The 19,306-nt window shown below is 38.0% G+C and overlaps 1 long non-coding RNA gene across 1 annotated transcript; it reads left to right on the forward strand.

Annotated features, from left to right (window-relative positions):
- The first annotated feature begins 2,663 nt into the window (after positions 1–2,663).
- On the forward strand, positions 2,664–18,996 carry LOC132367614 (uncharacterized). The gene is made up of 3 exons (XR_009503832.1): positions 2,664–2,705; positions 3,362–3,438; positions 18,796–18,996. It is a non-coding gene; the product is annotated as an uncharacterized LOC132367614 (long non-coding RNA).
- The last annotated feature ends 310 nt before the right edge of the window (positions 18,997–19,306 follow it).

A 19,306-nucleotide genomic window follows, 5' to 3' on the forward strand; every position in this document is an offset into this window, starting at 1 on the left:
AAGATCTGGGAGGTGTTTGATGAAACTCTGTGTTTTTTTGGTTTTCTTTAGGTAATTGCTGTGCCCTTCCTCTCTGGTACAGACTGTCTGTCACAGAAATTCCCAGAAATTAAACTTCTTTCCATGAGGTGGGGAGATGAGGAAAGAACACCTCTGTTTTCGTTTCCTCCATAGAATAACGCATATTTGCTTTATAACATGCGAGGCTGACAGGTTTGGACTCTGCTTCCAGATGTCCAGATGGTTTAATAAAAAAAGAATAATAATACATGACATATTTTCTTTTTCTGATCCAGAAAGAAACGGCTTCGTGTCAAGTCAACTTGTAAGTTATAAGTTGAAGGAAACTGTTATGTAAATAAAGAAGACTGATAGGAGAAAACAGGGCAGGTGAAGGCACTCTGCCCAGAAAAAAAAAAGGCGTATAATAAAAATGACCTTTTTTTAAACAAAGACTGAAATGTTTATATGATATAGCACAGTCTGAATTATATGTAGCTCTAGCCTCTGAGGTCATCTCAAATCCAATATATTTGCAAACAGCTAGTGTCCTAGAGTCTTTGCTATACAATTCAATAAAACTATGTTTAAAGTTAAAACTAAAAAAAAAAAAAAAAAGAGGAAAGAAACAGTATGAATAAGCAAGTTAAGACTGTGACGGCTTACCTAAGGCAGACATGCATCAATCCAGAAACATGCTATGTGGAATAAATGTATAAACGTAGAACTTCGAACTCCTAAAAATTCAAACTTTCCTTTTCAATATAAAGTTTAGTATTTTTGAAGCCTCTTGACTTTATCTTGTAGCAAAAGCATGTATATGAATTTCATAGACTTGCTCTTTTGTTTTACAATATCCACTTTAAACAAGGAAGACTGAAAAAGCCCTTAGTTAAAGATTTTGCAGTTCCATCTTGGCTATATCAACAATTTAAAAATAACAAACTAGTGTTTCCAGAGAAAAAATGGAGTGGAAAATGTTAGATATATGTATTTTGAATGGAGAACTAAAAAGTTCCGTATCATACACTATACATAGTATGTGAAGCCATATTTAACACTGAAATATTGAAAGGAAATCCATTTAACCTTTAAAACAAATGCTTCTTTTCTTTTATAATCATCTTCTGCATGCAGTAATTTAAACATACTCATTTCATTATTGCTGAACATTCTTAATTCTTGACAATTTAATACATGGAGATTTCTTTCACATTTTTATTGAATATATATTACACACATATATATATAATACATATATACATGTAATATATGAATATATATTCACATAATCTTCAAACACCCATATTTTGAAAATATTCTGAGAATTCAATAGAAAAATTCATGAATGAGTTTTACAACAGTTTATATATATTTAGATTCAGGAACAGCCAGGCTATTCACAAATAATTTCAGCTTTGAGTAAATGTGCTAGGATGACCACAGTCATTCTGCCGAAATTTCCTCATCATGTTTTGGGAGGGGCGGGGCAGGGTAGGAGTAAAGGTCTATGCAGGCTGCACTGGGGCCCTGACAGCCCCTGACCTGGCCAGCTGGTGTTTCTGAGCTCAGTATTGGACCTGTTGGGATAAATGCTAATAAAGATAAAAATAAATGATACAAATTAAAAAATAAGAATGAAATAAAATTACTTGAGCACTCATGAAACTTACACATACATATAGGTAATATACTACATATACTATGTTTTATATATATATATGATATATGGCATATATGTAATTTCTCTTTAAAATTCACAGGAATCCTGTGAGATAGTTATTAATTTGATTAACCCAATTTTCTATATTAAAAAAAATTAAGGTGGAAAGAAATTCGTTACTTATAGTAGATGGAAATTCTCCCATTCATTACTAACCCAGACCTGGCTTCCTGGCCTGGATCGTGCTAAGGTCCTCTTGCTTATCTGTGTAGGAAGAAATGTACTAAAACGTATTTGGCAGACTCAAGGCCATATTAAGCAAGTGATGGACTTGAAGTTAGACCCCAAGGCAACAGCTAAGACAGTTCTTTCTTTAGATAATAATTATGCAGGGAAAAGCAAGGAGCTGATTTTAAAAATCAAAATTAGCTCTGTCATGAAGGAACAGAGCTCACACCCAGAGGGAAGGAAAGTAACCTTAATTGCTGTGACCTTCTGCTGTTACTCAGAGGCCTTTGGACTCTGTGTCTGAGGTGGCTACCTTATGAATTGGCCAATATATAACCTAGTGGAGTGAACTTTAGACATCCATGTGGGAGGCTGAGGTTCTAGACTTAGCTCTACCAGTGAGTCAAGTAGCTTGAAGAATGTCGTGGGAACAGTGGGTAATCTATTAACAGGACAAACAAAAACAACATGCTCAAATGCTTTCAAAGAAAGACATTTTAAACACAAGATATTATCATTATTGTTTTTAGAATAAGAAAATAAAACCCATTGCTATAGTCCTAAAATATTTCCTCTGGAGCTTAATTTTCCCAGTGTTTAATGAATGTTTTGGTCCATTTCCTTGCAAATGTGTGAGAAAGCCAGAGGAGAAGTACAAGAAGGTAGGTACCTGGGTTATCCAAGAACAGCACGGTAGGAAAATACAGGAGTATTTAGATATTCAAAACCTAAAGGTTGCCGTTGAGCTACATTTATTATTTATCTGTTTTTTAGGATTTAGAAGTTGTCTACCGATGTTTGGGTAGCTAGAAAGGTAAGAGTAATAAATTATTTTTTTTAATTTAAATGTATTCAGTATTTTTTCCGTATAAAATCTCATGACTTCTGTAGTTGTATTTTGTTTTTGTTTTTTTTTCTCTTGGAAATATGACTATACTGAAGGTTAGAAGTCATACTGAGGAATTACTTCTCTAAGATTTTAGCAAATGTCATATTTTAAGGCTGTCATTTACACAATCAAAGCTTCTATCTTTGAGGTAGACATTTTCAGAGGGAAATAAAAAATAAGTTCCTCAGTTTGCCTTATACCATTATTACAAGTTCTTTCTGATAACTACTTCATGTATTTTCTAGAAGTTGGATTCAGATTCTTTGGCTATAAGAATAAAGTATAATTATCAACTGATCACAGGGGCCATCATGAGAATGGTGTACTAACGAACTTTCTAAATATTAATTTTTCAGCATCATTCTTAGAAATTTTTTTTAGAGATTTATAAACCAATTTAAATAGATCTTTCTGCTGAGTCTAGGATTCTCTGCTGCCCTCTATCTGATTTAGTAACTTCAAGGTTCCCCTCTGGATTGCATTACTAATTTCTAGGGTGGGAGTGGGTGGGTTGGGGAGAAATGAGGGAAAATTTAGACTCTGTGGATCTTGTGGCTTGATAAACTTTGATATCCTACCAGGCTTCTACCAGAACGCCTATGGAGGAGAACAGGCTACTGGCAAACCAGCTGATGTGAAACCTAGAAGCCTAAACAGTGTAAGTTTAAATATTTCCCGATTAAACAAAATAAAAGGTCAGAATCTCAAAAATAAGACGATATGACATTAATCTACTGGTAAATTGGTACCATGGTTCAAATGAGGCTTGAATGGTATACCTTTCTTCCTGAAAGCAAACCATAAACCAGATATATAGGACAGGAGTTTTCACTTCCAAAAAATTGTACATGGCATTAGTTTTTCTTAATATTCTAATTTTACACACCAGAGAGTTTTGTTACTGTTATCATTTTTCTCTATAAAATATTAACTCAATACCAAGTGGTCAGGTTGTAGTTTTATACCTTAATATAATCTCTCTCTCTCTTTTGGTTAGAAAGAAATTAAAACATTTTTTTTTAAGGTCTTTTATCTGTAGGGAAAAAAATGGTTTTCCCAAACTGATTTTATAGACATTCTTCTTTCAAGCTACTCCATAAATATTTGGAAACCTCCCTTAAATCAAATGACCGTTTATTTGATATGTTACAAAAAGGCAGTTAAAGATGTAGTGGATAGATAACAGAATGGAAGGAAAAAGAAGGACCCCATTTCTTTTGGAAAAGCAAAGTTTATTCAATGAAAGCTGAACTAGCTTTTAACTATGTCTGGTTGCAATTCTAGTAGTTAATCATTGCTTTTTGTCCGGTGAGACAAGTAGAAGTTTTTCGCAAAGCTGGTTCCTTTCCAGTTTGGATGGAAAGTGCAGCAGAGAAATCATGTCAATATCTTGTAAGGACAGATTGCCAAGAAAGTCATTGACTGGCAGCATCAGGTGAAGTGAGGGGGTGGGGAAAGGGGGTAGGGAGGCGGAGCCTCAGGTTTAAAAATGTGGCATTGGGCTTCCCTGGTGGCGCAGTGGTTGAGAATCCGCCTGCCAATGCAGGGGACATGGGTTCGAGCCCTGGTCTGGGAAGATCCCACATGCCACGGAGCAACTAGGCCCGTGAGCCACAATTACTGAGCCTGCGCATTCTGGAGCCTGTGCTCCGCAACAAGAGAGGCCACGATAGTGAGAGGCCCGCGCACCGCGATGAAGAGTGGCCCCTGCTTGCCACAACTAGAGAAAGCCCTCGCACAGAAACGAAGACCCAACACAGCCATAAATAAATAAATAAATAAATATTAAAAATGTGGCATTGGTTCAGTTTGTTTGTAGCAGGTTTGTGGCTTGAACCCTCTTCTACTTCAAGGACATGTTCTTAGGACTTTGCCAATTGTTGGTATCAGGGCTCATACTCAAATATAGACATACATAGTCCAAATATTAAGATATCATTTATCAACGTTCTCTACATAGACTGGCTCTGGAGAAAATTACAGAAAGTGAGGTTAGGTTTTTGAATACTCTTTGTCACTTTACTACTCTTTCCTCACCCCTTCCTTATGATCTGGTCTCCTCTGAGACCTGCCTTTCCCCTGTAGGCTCGCAAGATCCAAAACTCTCTTCCACCCCATTCCTCCACCTAATAACGTTTGTATTCCATTTCCTGAGGGTTATTTCTCTGCTGGAGCTAATCTGATAAGGTAATGCCTGCTGAGTTGTTAAGTAATAAATAATTGCCCCTACTTTGCCCATCTAAGATTATAATTTTGAATAGTAAGATCTTTCAAAGCTTTATCTTTGAAAGCATGACTAATGTTGGGTATTTTATAGAATAGAGAAGCTGGTTAGTAGAGAGAACATATTAGATGAAGCAACTTCCCAATGGTGCACTCCCCTTTCTGGCCATATTTTTCAAACAAGACTTTCAAAGTTGGCATCCAACATTTATTAAAAAGCACTTGAATTGATGACCACATATATATACTATCAAAGGAGTGCTTGGTCCTGATAAACTTAGTTTCTTTCCATCTAATATTCTTGAATTCATGAAATGCTGCAGTGAGTGAAAATAAACAGTAGTGATTAATTTAACCTTTGCTGTATTCTAGTATTTGCTCTCTGGATAAGTCCACCTTCCCAGATGATTTATGTATTAGTTGGGATGTTTTTGGTTGTAAGTAACAGACCTCCAACACAAATTAGCATAAATAACAAAACAGATTTACTGGCTCCCATGTCTGAAAAGTCCGGGTGTGTTTTGATTAAGGCGGTCTCCCAGTTTTCTGTGATTCCCTTGGCTGTGCTCTCCTCTGCATGCTGGCTTCATCCCATTCTCACTCTGGTTCCCATCACATTCTCAGAATGGCTGCCAGTAGCAACCAGGGCAACATGTTACTTGATTCACATCCAAGGGGAGAGAGATGGTCACTCCTATAACCATTTAATAAAAGTCTTGAGATTTACTCTGATTGGGCCAATCACTGTGGCCAGGAAGAAACCAAATGCTGATTGATCTGGGTTTGGGTGAAAGCCTCTATTGAACCAACCTTTGTTTTAAGTGGGGAAGAAATAATATAGCTTGGAGCTGGGTTGGAGTCCATCCGTCCAAAGCGCGTGGCGGATGGAGTACTGAGTGAGGGACATTTCCAGAGAGAATCTGAGGGCAATTTGCCAAAGTGGAATCAATTCTAAGTATGTAACCAAATATTATTCACCAAGTTCCTTTATGTGGAGTGCATTCTTTCAACTTTTTGACAAATGAACAGGAAAACAGAGGTATTGAGTTAATTGCTTGTCAAACAGGAAAATTGTATGTGACTCATATCTAGTTCAGCAAAGAAAGCTCCTTTCTTTTTTTTTTTTAACATCTTTATTGGAGTATAATTGCTTTACAATGTTGTGTTAGTTTCTGCTGTATAACAAAGTGAATCATTTATACGTATACATATATCCCCATATCCCCTCCCTCTTGTGTCTCCCTCCCACCCTCCCTATCCCACCCCTCTAGGTGGTCACAAAGCACCGAGCTGATCTCCCTGTGCTATTCAGCTGCTTCCCACTAGCTATCTGTTTTACAGTTGGTAGTGTATATATGTCCGTGCCACTCTCTCACGTCGTCCCAGCTTACCCTTCCCTGTCCCCGTGTCCTCAAGTCCATTCTCTACATCTGCGTCTTTATTCCTGTCCTGCCCCTAGGTTCTTCAGAACCTTTTTTTTTTTTTAGATGCCATATGTATGTGTTAACATACAGTATTTGTTTTTCTCTTTCCAACTTACTTCACTCTGTATGACAGACTCTAGGTCCATCCAGCTCACTACAAATAACTCAATTTCGTTTCTCTTTATGGCTGAGTAATATTCCATTGTATATATGTGCCACATCTTCTTTATCCAGTCATCTGTTGATGGACACTTAGATTGCTTCCATGTCCTGGCTATTATAAATAGTGCTGCAGTGAACATTGTGGTACATGACTCTTTTTGAATTATGGTTTTCTCAGGGTATATGCCCAGTAGTGGGATTGCTGGGTCATATGGTAGTTCTATTTTTAGTTTTTTAAGGAACCTCTCTACTGTTTTCCATAGTGGCTGTATCAATTTACATTCCCACCAACAGTGCAAGAGGGTTCCCTTTTCTCCACACCCTCTCCAGCATTTATTGTTTGTAGATTTTTTGATGATGGCCATTCTGACTGGTGTGCGGTGATACCTCATTGTAATTTTGATTTGCATTTCCCTAATGATTAGTGATGTTGAGCATCCTTTCATGTGTTTGTTGGCCATCTGTATATCTTCTTTGGAGAAATTTCTGTTTAGGTCTTCTGCCCATTTTTGGATTGGGTTGTTTGTTTTTTGATATTGAGCTGCATGAGCTGCTTGTATATTTTGGAGTTGCTTCGTTTGTCAGTTGCTTCGTTTGCAAATATTTTCTCCCACTCTGAGGGTTGTCTTTTTGTCTTGTTTATGGTTTCCTTTGTTGTGCAAAAGCTTTTAAGTTTCATTAGGTCCCATTTGTTTATTTTTGTTTTTATTTCCATTTCTCTAGGAGGTGGGTCAAAAAGGATCTTGCTGTGATTTATGTCATAGAGTGTTCTGCCTATGTTTTCCTCTAAGAGTTTTATAGTGTGTGCCTTACATTTAGGTCTCGAATCCATTTTGAGTTTATTTTTGTGTATGCTGTTAAGGAGTGTTCTAATTTCATTCTTTTACATGTAGCTGTCCAGTTTTCCCAGCACCACTTATTGAAGAGGCTGTCTTTTCTCCATTGTATATTCTTGCCTCCTTTATCAAAGATAAGGTGACCATATGTGCATGGGTTTATCTCTCGGCTTTCTATCCTGTCCCATTGATCTGTATGTCTATTTTTGTGCCAGTACCATACTGTCTTGATTACTGTAGCTTTGTAGTATAGTCTGAAGTCAGGGAGGCTGATTCTTCCAGCTTCGTTTTTATTTCTCAAGATTGAAGAAAGCTCCATTCTACTCTAGTAACCAAATCTTTACTCCTTCTTAGAACTGGATATACATACTTAATCATGTGAGAGATTCCAAGGAGCACATGGTTAAATGACACTTCTAGCCCCCAGCCATGTGGGTAAGTTCTGAGATGCCGCATATGATTAATTTAAGAGGAAAAGATGGTAGCCAGCCAAAGTTATGAATTCCACATAACTGCTGTAAGATTTATGTGCCCATCCTGAGACTGAATGCAGGGCATGTATGTGTCTCCTATTTATACAAAGATAATTCTGAGGAAAGAACCCATTCAGTGCTTAAAGAGTTGCCTAGGAATCTATTTCCTTTATTCTCATTTCTCTTCTTGATTCTATTGCTACTATGTCTTCTAAAAATCAATCGTTAGAAATTTTAATGTGATGTCCTTACGATAGCTCTTACTTTATTACAGTGAAGGGAAAAGGAAGAAGAAAACCTGTCTTCAACTTTCAGATCATCATGTTCAAATATTTAAGACAATCCAGGTAGCAGAAAGCAGCAAATAAGTATTTTTCTGCTTGGTATTGACAGGTAGACCTAGAGCAGCCATGCTCCACTCCCCAACTTTATGGCTACCAGAGTCTCTACATCTAAAAGTACCTCTTTATCTTCCTCTAGTGCCTAGAATTCTTATCTGTAGGATCATTCCTTGTTTGCTTTTAGACCTTATCCCAGCAAGTTACTTTTTAGAATTCTTAATACAGACTACAGAGTAAAACATGCTGTTCAGATGAAACTTAAATCACGTGCCAAGCTTAGAATGTAATATGTTTGGCCCTTGCCTATCTGGCCCTGGCTGTGTGTCTTTTTTCATTGGATAGGACATACCTGAACCAGATCAACTGGAATCCTTAAAAGAGTTTTAGAAATAGAAATGAAGTTAATATCTTTCAGAATGCCAGACATGTAGGTATAAAGGTAGAAGCATGGGAGCTATTAGTGGCTATATTTTCTACTCTGTGGACAGGACAAGCCAGGATGCAGTTACTACTGTGGTATTTGAGTCAAACAAAATCATGAAGGATATGCAAGCTCCAACAAATATACCTAAATCTAAAAGGAAACAAACAAAAAAATACAAAATCTGATTAAGTGGTGAAAAAAATGTAGCTAAAGCCTCAGGTGGCAAAATTCCATTTATCCAAATCAGATGGAAATATAAGCTAAAGGAATGTCTGAAGCCTGCTTTCAGAGGCAGGAACGGTATCAGTCTGTATGTCTGCTGCCCCAGACCTTTCATCCTGACCCCAAATCACACAGGTCAGTAGCAACCTTGACACACTGAGATGACAATACCAGTTCTCTGAATAACAAAACAATCTCCTTGAAGAGGTTTAAAGTTAAATATAGACATGGTTAAGTACATACTTTGGTATTAAGGTAAGAAAAATATGCTCATATTTGGTAATAAATTATTTATAGTTTTAATATATGTAAATTATTTGTTGATGCTATGATGGTTGATTTCATATGTCAGCTTGAGACTTGGCTATGGTGCCCAGCTGTCTGGTCAAACACCAGTCTAGATGTTGCTGTGAAGGCATTTCTTAGATATGATTAACATTTAAATCAGTAGACTTTGAGCAAAGCAGAGGACCCTCCATAGAGTGGATGGGCCTCCGTTGAAGGCCTTAGGAGAAAAGACTGAGGTCCTCTAAAGAGGGTGGAATTCTGCCAACCACCCCACCCTCAACATGCTCCCTGCCAGACTGCTTTTGGACTCAAGGCTGCAGCGTGAACTCTTTGGAACTACCGTCTGATCAGTCTGCCCTTTGGATTAGCCAGTTCTCTCTGTCTCTCTTTCTCTCTGTGTACACATTGCACACACACACGTGCACACACAAGCTATTGGTTCTGCTTTTTTGGAGAACCCTGACTAATACATGTTTATAACAAATGACTCCAAAACTTAGTGGCTTAAAGGCACAAATATTTATTATCTCACAGTTTCTGTAGATCAGGAATCAAGGTGCAGCTCTGCTGAATACCTCTGCCTCAAAGTCTCTTCAAGGCTGCAATCGAGGTGTCAGCTGGGGCTGCAGTCTCATTTGAAGGCTCAACTGAGGGCAGGGAGAGGGCGGTTCTGCTTCGAAGTTCATTCAGCTGGTTGCTCACGAGATTCAGTTCCTCGTGGTTTGTTGATCTGATTGTCCCAGCTCCTCACTGGCTGTTGCCTGAGGGCTTCCCTCTGTTCCCTGCCACATGGGTCTTCCATAGGGAAGCTCACAACACAGCAGCTGGCTACCTCAGAGTGAGCGATCAAGAGAGGTAGGAGGTCACCAAAGACAGAAGGCAGTTTTTTCATAAACTCATTTTGGAAGTAACATAGCATCACTTCTCTTGCATTCTATCCACTAGAAGTCACTAAATGCCAGCCCTCCAAGGGGAGGGTATTGCACAAGAATGTGAATACCACCAGGAGGGGAGGGTCACGGGGGGCCAGCTTAAAGGTTGCTACCACATTTAGCTTGTTGGAGAATCTGACAGTTGAGGTTTTTTAATTCTAATTTAAAATCATAATTAAAGAACTGATTTGAACTTGGGATGTATGTTGCAAAACAGGAGAGACTTTTTTCCTAAGATTGTAAAGACTGCTGAGATGCTTGAGGGGACTTCAGATTTATCATATTTATGAATTTAATATATTAGGTTTACTACAGTAGTATAAATACTTGAGAAAGTACTTGGGGGAAACTTCACTTGTCAGATCAGGCAACAAATGTATTAATCTTACGAATGCATCTAAAATGTTGAAGGCAATTAAATTAACTAATTTGTGAGAAGCCTGCGTGTTTAGTGAGTTCTGTAACTTGAGTGACTCAAAGAGCAGTCAAAGACCAATTTGAAAGTTATTGTTAAATTCTACTAAATTTATAAATACAAGTATATGATGTATATAGATATATATATGATTAAGGGCTTAAGGGAAACTAAGTTTTAGAATTTTTTACTTTAGTAAATTGAATATCAATTTAAGAGAATCCCAGTATCTATAATTTGTCCTTTCTTTGAAAAATAATTAATGCCCTCAGAGAAAATGAAATCTGACATTGATAAAAGCAAGTCTTCAGAGAGAGGAACAGAGAGAAGATTCAAATAGATGAGAAGAAGTGGGCAGTGCTGATATTTTGGAGATCTTGATCCCAGGTGTTCCTGCCCGCCGTCAGCTGCATTCCTGCCCTTGAGTTCTGGAAGACACCTTGGTGTCCTTATAATTTTTTTCTCTTGAAACCAAGAGCCCAAACTCATGTTTTTCCCTAGAATCTCTTCTGCAGAAATGTAATTTGTGAAACACAAACTGGAGACACTATCATCTCTAATAATAGTAACTATGAGAATCAGAAAACCTCTCCAGGATGGGAGTGATGAGACACTGTTTCACTCTTGACCTGCCATCCTTTTTTCCCAGATCTGTCCATTTCCCTATTTATTAAAAATAAGTAGGGGGCTTCCCTGGTGGCGCAGTGGTTGAGAATCTGCCTGCCAATGCAGGGGACACGGGTTCGAACCCTGGTCTGGGAAGATCCCACATGCCACGGAGCGACTAAGCCCGTGAGCCACAACTACTGAGCCTGCGCGTCTGGAGCCTGTGCTCCGCAACAAGAGAGGCCGCGATAGTGAGAGGCCCGCGCACCGCGATGAAGAGTGGCCCCCGCTCGCAGCAACTGGAGAAAGCCCTCTCACAGAAACGAAGACCCAACACAGCCAAAAATAAATATAAATAAATAAATAAATTTATTTAAAAAAAAAATAAGTAGATTTGATAGTTGAGCCCTGCCTCATGTGGCTATGGAGGAAATAATCAATTTCAAACTGTGCTGAAAAGAATGATTCTGGTTCAAAGTTGCTGATATTACCGTTGCATTTCAGTGACTGATGATGCTTTTATAAACTTTGTGAGTTTTTTAAACTTTGAGTTGTCTTCCTTGTCACTGCTCATTTCTCACGTGGCACTGCTGATTCTGATTCCTAACTGTGCCCCTGTCTGTGTTTACCTCTTCATCTCTATGGTTACTGCGTGTACTGAAGCCTCTATCATCTCTCCTATGGAATTTTGTGATATTTTCCCACTTAGTTACGCAGATTTTCACGTCAGCTTTTATCTATTCCATTCTGAACCCACCCCAAGCTCATCTTCTCAAACACAAATAAGTCCACATTCCCTCTTCTCAACGTCCAGGAAAGGTCCCCAACTGCCAAAATAAAGTGCAGACCTCTTAGAATGACACACAGGATGCTTTACACCAGCTTTCAACCCTAAGTTTTATGTTGAAATCATAAGGAACTGATTTTAGTTTGCTGAACCAATTATGCACTTTCCCTCTCCTTGGAACATCTTCCTCCAAATTCTTAAAAATCTGTCAAGGCTGGGCTCAAGTGTCTCCTTTTTATGAAGTCTCTCCTTCCCTGACACACCCAAGCAGAGTTTCCCTTACAATATTCCCATCCACCTTGTACAGAAATCTGTTACAATCTTTATAGCATGGAATTGTAATTTTTTCCTCTACATGTTTGCTTCCCAAACATGATTGTGAGCTCCTTGAAGGCAGACACATAACTTATTCATCCTTGGCTGCTTGGTTTCTAGGGCTGTGCTTGAAACAAGGAGGTTATTCAATAAACGTATGTGAACTGAAGGTAGATCTATTAATATTCTTGGAATTTACAACATTAAATGTAATTTAAATTTAAAAATTCACTCAGGAAATATCCTACTTCAGAGCCCTAAGAAAATTATTTAACTTTCCTTACAAATTTCTCTTCTATGGGTAGAAAGGACTGGTTTAGACTGTAACAGAGCACTAAATTAAAGTAAAGCAAGATTGTCTCTTTCTTGAGATAGAGGGACAGGAAAGAATAGAAAAGTACTTTATTGCTTTAGTTTTTTACATGCAAGTTGAAATGTCATTAAAGTAAGATTTGTCACAAATAAGCTGAAACACAACAGGGTTGACTGACTGTAAGTTAAACAAGGGGGAGTTTAAAGAAGGGCTAGTTTTCCCCTTTATTTACATTTTCTTTCAGTGTAAAGGGGGAGAACACAAGCAGGGGTGGACTCAGGGAAGCTTATGACTGAGAATTACTCGGGCTGACTCAGCCTCTTCCCTTTTCTATAAAATGCTTAAGGAGCCAAGAAGAGGTCCATGAAACAAGATACTAGCATTTGCCTTAGAAACCTCTAAAAATGAGGAGCCTATTAAAAGAGAAAGTCTTAGAAATAGAGTCACAGATGTAGAAAACAAACTTACGGTTCCCAAGGGGAGAAAGGGGGAGGGAAGGATAAATTGGAAGACTGGGACTGACATATACACACGACTATATATAAAATAATAAGGACCTACTGTATAGCACGGGGAACTCTACTCGATACTCTGTGATAACCTATATGGGAAAAGAATCTAAAAAAGAGTGGATATATGTATACGTATAACTAATTCACTTTGCTATACAGCAGAAACTAATACAACATTGTAAATCAACTAGACTCCAATAAGAATTATTTAAAAAATGAGAAAGTTTTATTGGAAATCTGCCATTTCTCTTCTTTCTGGCTTCCTACCCAATCAAGTTGTGCATTTGCGTGTCTGTGTGTGTAGAGCTCTCCAAATAGTGCTATTCTGCTTAGTTTTTGTTTTTTTTTTAAGTTTTGAATATTTTACAGCAATGACAAGAAAAATAGGCTTGCTTGGAGTTCAGCAATCCTCATTAGTCACTCACCACAACTGGTAATTAGATGAAAAAGATAATGGGAAGCAGGGACTAAGCAGGACTCTGTCATCCTGTGTGTGAAATGATGCTGAGACAAAGCAACCCAGCAACCCTGGTGCCTGACTTGTTTTAGACGTTTTAGAACACAAAGAAAGAATTGTCAGGGATAAAGCCCTACGGTGGATGGGCCGTTTCGGGTTATGACTCATCACCCCTCACCACTAAACAGTTCAGGTGAACCAGCAAGTAAAAAAGCACTTAACTATGTGATAAGCACTTAACCAGCGAGGTATTGGGCACCATGGAAAGGCCTGCTTTTCTGTCTTAGGTGCTGTGATTATAATAAGAAAAGCTTATTCATTGTTCAGTTGCATCTGAATCAACAGTGATTACAAACATCTGTATGCAGATAATTCAGAAATCGATTCCTTATGCTTTTATACTAGGCTAAATATGAAAACCATGTTTCTCTGAAATGTATCCAAATTTTCTTCCTAGCATCTTTACCCTAAAACTTCCATCATCCCTTCCCCCACCCCCAATTTTAATTTTCTTCCACGTGCAGGAATTCTATCCAAAGCATCCCCTGGCACATTCTTCTTCTCCTTCTCCTTTCAATATAGGGAAGATTTACAGATGAGGATAAAAAGGAAAGAGAATAAGCAAAAGCTGGGATGGGGTGGGGCTGGATTTGGGGAAGCCTATAATTTGATAAGGATGAGCTCAGATAAGGCAGGACTGGTGAGTGGTGGTCAGATTGGGAAAGGTCTGGAATGTTCGGCTGGAGGTCTGGACTTCATGCCTCTGGAAACAGAAGGTTCTGAGCCGGGGAGTGACCCAGTTAGAGCGTGTGTTAGGTTACACCAAATCAGTATTTCGGGTTAATAGACTAGGACAGACACTGGGGACTTAAGAGCAGTTAATGAGAAAAGTAAAAATACATTAGCACATGTAGGATGTTATGAGAACTTGATTTGGGGCAGTGGAAGTGGGTCAGAGGGATGAGGAAAACAAAAGATCAAAAACTAGAAAGATCCAACTTCCTGACTCAGTTTCATACAAGGCAGCATGTCCATCCCCATAAAACCCTAGGTGTCTGCTTATGTTGTTCCTGTAAACTTTCAACATCCCCTCACTGGTAAGACATAGGAAGTGACCAAAAAAATCATTTTTACCATAATACTTGAGCAGCCATCAGATAAGGGTGATAAAGTTTACTTAAGAAAATGGTGCTCAAAACATCCACCTTGCCAAGAGAACCTCCCCCCTCCCATCCCCATGGGCAGGAAGAATGGAGCAGGCCATTTATCAACTAACATTTTGTGAGCCTTGTGCCGCACAATCAGAATAAAGTAGTCTTTGGATTTATCCAAAATTAGGCAGCCGCTGTGATTCATTTGAAAAGGTCCCTGCCATAGGCTGGAAGTAGGCACCCGGCTATAGGATGGGGAAGCAGCAAAGGAGGTACACAGTTCTGGAAAGCCTCCTACCAAATACTTCATCTATTAAATAGGGGAAACCAGACATCAAAAAAGTTAGAAAGGAAGCAAAATAGTGCAGGAATACCATAATGACCTTTTGTGACTAAGGAAAGTATCAACATTACCATGGATGGTGTTTACTTTGTATAAACTAAACTGCAAAGACCATTATATAGGGCATAGAATAGAAACAAAGTTAAAAGAGATTTAAAGCTCTTTTGTTCCAATTTCCCACTTAGGCAGAAATGCTGTGCACAATATCCCTAGTAGGTGGCTAACTGGTATCAGCCTCCATCATCTCAATGAGCAATGAATTGTCTGCTTCCACCGCAAATGTACTTCATTTGAAGTATCCTAATTCTGATGGTACCGTATACCACATCACTTGGACCTCCACTTATTCACAGTTCTGTTCCTTGGAGAAAACTATGTCTATTCTGTCTCCCTTACAATAACTCAAATGAGAATTTTTGTCCTGAGTGCAGGGGAAACCAAGGGGGCTGTAAAGAGAAGTGTGGGATGACGAATTACGACTTGCTCACTCAGAGACCTATTTGTGTTCTGTTGGGTCCACCATTATATGTACTGTTTTTTCTTCTTTCCTTTGGACTCATCAGCTAATTATTATTATTAAGATCTCTTCTCAATTAGCTTACTAGTTATACATGATTTATCTTATATATTACCCTAGGCGTGCTTGATTTATTGATATCTAATATTAGTGGTTTTTAACCAAATTTTAGAAAATACAGATACCTTAGAGCACCTTAGCTCTATTTACTCTTAACTTTTGTGCTTTCATATATGTTAAATCCTGGAAGTCAGTAGTTTCATTGCTTAATAAAATAAATACTTATTTCTATTTCCTCACTTCCCTTTCCTTTTCCAATATCCTTCATATCTCCCTGCATTTCTCTTCCTCCATCTGGGGATCCTTTCTGCTGCCTGAAAAACTCTTTGCTTGTATTTCTTTGAATGTGGATCTGTTGTGATAAGTTCTCCCAGTTTTTTTTTTTTTTTTTTTTCTGGAAATATCTTTATTGCACCTTCAATTTTGAAAGATTTTTTTTTTTTTTTTCTGCACGTAGAACTCTAGGTTTTTTGTTTGTTTTGAAACTTTGAAACATTATTTCATTGTCTTCTGACTTAGGCAGTTACTGGTAAGAAGTCAGTTGCCAATTTTATTTTTGCTCCTTTGCTTCCCTCTGGTTGGTTTTAAGATTTCGTCTGGTCATTGGTTTTCAGTGGGTTTTGCTATCTATTTGGCAAGGCGTGCTTTTCTTCTTGTCATTTGTATTGATTCTTGAATCAGAAGCTTGAATTACTTTTGGAAAATTCTTGAACATTGGCTTCAAATATTGCTCCTACCTCAATTTCTGTTTCCTTCTTTTCTAGGACTCTAATTGCACCTATGTTAGACTGTTTTAAGGTCTATATTTCCTTTATACTGTTTTCCGTATTTCTCATCCCCCTTCCTCTTTTTGTTTCAGTCTAGACACTTTCTGCTGACCTATTTTCTTATTCACAGATCAGACTCACAAATCCTCTCTTCAGCTATGTCTAATCTTTAATTTCATCTATCGTTTTCTAAATTTCCGTTATTGTATTTTCAGTTCTAGAACTCTTCTTTTATTGTTTCTAGTTCTTTAGCAAAATTCCCAATCTAGTCATCTAATTTTTAAATATACTAATCATAATTATTTTAAAGTCCATTTCTGATGACTGCAATATCTGGCCCTTAGGGACCGTCTTTAAAAATACATATTATTTTATCACTGTCTGTTTTTATGTGTATTAATTTGTATTGGAATGCTAGAAATTGTATATGAAAAGTTATGGAAGCTTTGGCTGATAATTTTTCTCCAGAGAAGGTTTTTAATAGCGTATGGCAGACAAGGAGAATAATAGTATATCAGTTAAATCTAATACGATATTAAGCTGATTTGAGTCTGGGTTTTAGTCTTCATAAGGCCTGGTCTCTATTTCTGGTTTGCCCTTACTTATAAAGTATAACCTTTTGGGGGCCTCAGATGAAAGCCTGGGCTATTTTTTATTACCTCACCACCATAGTGGGAACTGGCTGTTACTTTTTTCTCCCTCACGTAGTGATACTGATGAGAGCTATGCTTACCTTTTCACCGAGCTTGCCTGTCTCTCAAACCAAGCTGCGAATGGTTTCGGGGGGGAAACTGGCTCAGATCGTTGGGCTTTCGTTTCTGTATATCCTTTCTTTCCACGATCTTTTTCTCTTACGTCCTGGCTGTTTGGTAGTCCTAAGCTCCATTTCTCCGTGCCATGTAACTCTTTAAGTCTGTTCTATTCTGCTTCTCTGCAGTTTAGCAACCATGCTCTGCTCAGTAAAAGCATCTCTGTGCTTTTACAAATTGGTGGTGTCTCAACAGAAAATAGCAAAAACACCGTGCTCATTTCAGTGGGTTTATCTTCTCTCCAGCATCTTGGTCCCTTAAATTCCGATTGCCTGGATAGCTTTCCTATGCCATCAGTGAGACGATTTTTTTTTTTTTTTTTGCATTCAATCAAGCTTTTTTTAGTTTTCTTTCTTTCTTCCTTCCATTTCCCCCTCTCCTCTTTTCTTCTTCTTCTTCTTCTCCTTCTTTCTTTCTTTCTTGAAGCCCATCAAAGCCAGAGGCTACTTGGTAATTTTTATGCTGTTGAACATACTATATATATATTTTTTCTGTTTTTAGGAATTTCTCATATTTTTCTACACTCTCTTTGTTTTCAGAGCCTTCCTGCATTAGTTAGCATTTATTGCATAACAAAGAACCCATACATTCATGGATTAAAACAACAATTTATTTATCTTGCAATTCTGGAGGTTGGTGATTTGGGCTGGGCTCAGCTGCTTTGAGTCAGGCTTGGCTAACCTTTCAGTGGGGCTCACTCATGTATCTGCTGCCGGCTGCGGGGATGGCTGGGAACTGGCGAGTAGGAGGGTTTTGGTTCTTCCCTGTGTGAGGTCTCATCCACCAGCAGGTTAGCTTCAGGCTTGTTCATGAGGTGGCAGGATTCCATGCACAAAAGCAGAAACATGAAGAGACCTCTCCAGAAATCACACAATATCGATTCTCCTGCACTGTTGTGACAAAGGAGGTCACAAGGCCAACCCACATTCAGGGTTGGAGAAATAGACTCCACCTCTCATTGGCAGAAGCTGCAAAGAATTGTGGCCATTTTTTGGTAGTGTACAACGCTGAAGTCATCGTTAATTCTAATAATTTAAATTTCTTAGACTTTTGCTCATTGATAGTCACATCCATTGCAAACAATGATAGTTTTATCTTTTCCTTTCCAATTTTTTACAATGCCATTTCCCTTCATTGCCTGATTGCACTGGATTGACCAGTCAGTACAATTTAAAATAAAAGGAGAGAGAGTGGGCATCCTTGATTTGTTCCCAATTGCAGAAGAAAAGATTTTGAAAAACTTTTCAATATTAATATGCTGTACTTTGTGGATACTTGTATTTTTTCTGCATATATTAAAATGATCATATGATTTTTAAAGTTATTTTGTTAATATGATAATTTCACTGATTCAATTTGAATATTAGACCAAATTTAATTACTATATTAACCAACTTGTTGATTTCTGTTATTTTTTGATGTGGAAGAGTTTTTTGCTGACTTATTTAGAATTTTTGTATTTATGTTTATTGTGGCACAAGTGTTATTGATCTACACTTTTTAAAATAATGTCTTTTGGCAAGTTTTGGTGAAAATTAATAAAGGAAAACCTCACTAAGATGGAGTCAGGAAGCCAGAAGGGGGAGCTCTCAGGCAGTACCACCTGATGTCAATTACAGGAAGCATTGTCAATTACAGACCCCAACAGAAGAATCATCAACAGGAAAGAATCATCCATCACAGGTCCCAACAGGAAAAGATGTACATGGTGTCTCCTACAAGAAATTGACTACCCCAGCAACTCAGCCAGTGAGAAACCGTCATCACCCTGAACTCTCACTTTTCTCTGATGGACTTTTTTCAAAATAACCCCTTCCATCTTGCTCCTTTTCTCTCTATAAAATAACATTCCTCTTTGTTGTGTATTGGACTTGCCTGTGGCTTTTTCCATAGCTTGCTTTTCCTGAATTGCTATTCCTCTGCTATTCCCGAATAAACCCATTTTTGCCGGTAAAATAACTGTTTTATTTTTAAGGTCAGTATTTGAAATCAAGGTTATAAATTGGGAATTGGCTTCTTCTGTTTTCTGGGAGAGTCAGCGTAACATTGGAATTGCTTCCTCCTTAAATATTTGAGAGAATTAACCAGTGAAGCCATCTGGGTAAAGACTTTCTTTATGGGAAGTATCCAATTATAGATCAAATAAATA

Source organism: Balaenoptera ricei, chromosome 6 (assembly GCF_028023285.1).
Source record: "Balaenoptera ricei isolate mBalRic1 chromosome 6, mBalRic1.hap2, whole genome shotgun sequence".
NCBI classification, from domain to species: domain Eukaryota; kingdom Metazoa; phylum Chordata; class Mammalia; order Artiodactyla; family Balaenopteridae; genus Balaenoptera; species Balaenoptera ricei.